Source organism: Marmota marmota, unplaced genomic scaffold (assembly GCF_001458135.2).
Source record: "Marmota marmota marmota unplaced genomic scaffold, marMar, whole genome shotgun sequence".
Taxonomy (NCBI): domain Eukaryota; kingdom Metazoa; phylum Chordata; class Mammalia; order Rodentia; family Sciuridae; genus Marmota; species Marmota marmota.
In genome coordinates, this window is record NW_026000206.1 from 6,063,867 (window position 1) to 6,064,069 (window position 203).

The following is a 203-nucleotide window of genomic DNA, read 5'->3' on the forward strand; positions in this document are numbered from 1 at the left end:
AGGGGCTCGTCCCGCCTCCCTCCTGCCCCGGGTCCGCCGTCCCTCAGCCCCGCCGAGTCCGCAGGTGTTGGAGTCCTGCCAGCCTCGAACTGTGCCCGACCTTTCTCTTCCATCATGCTGGCCAGCGTGCTGCCCCTCTGGGCACCCCTTTCCCCTGGAGTCCGGAGTTCCCCGCTAAAAGAAACTTCCAGGCATCTCTCATA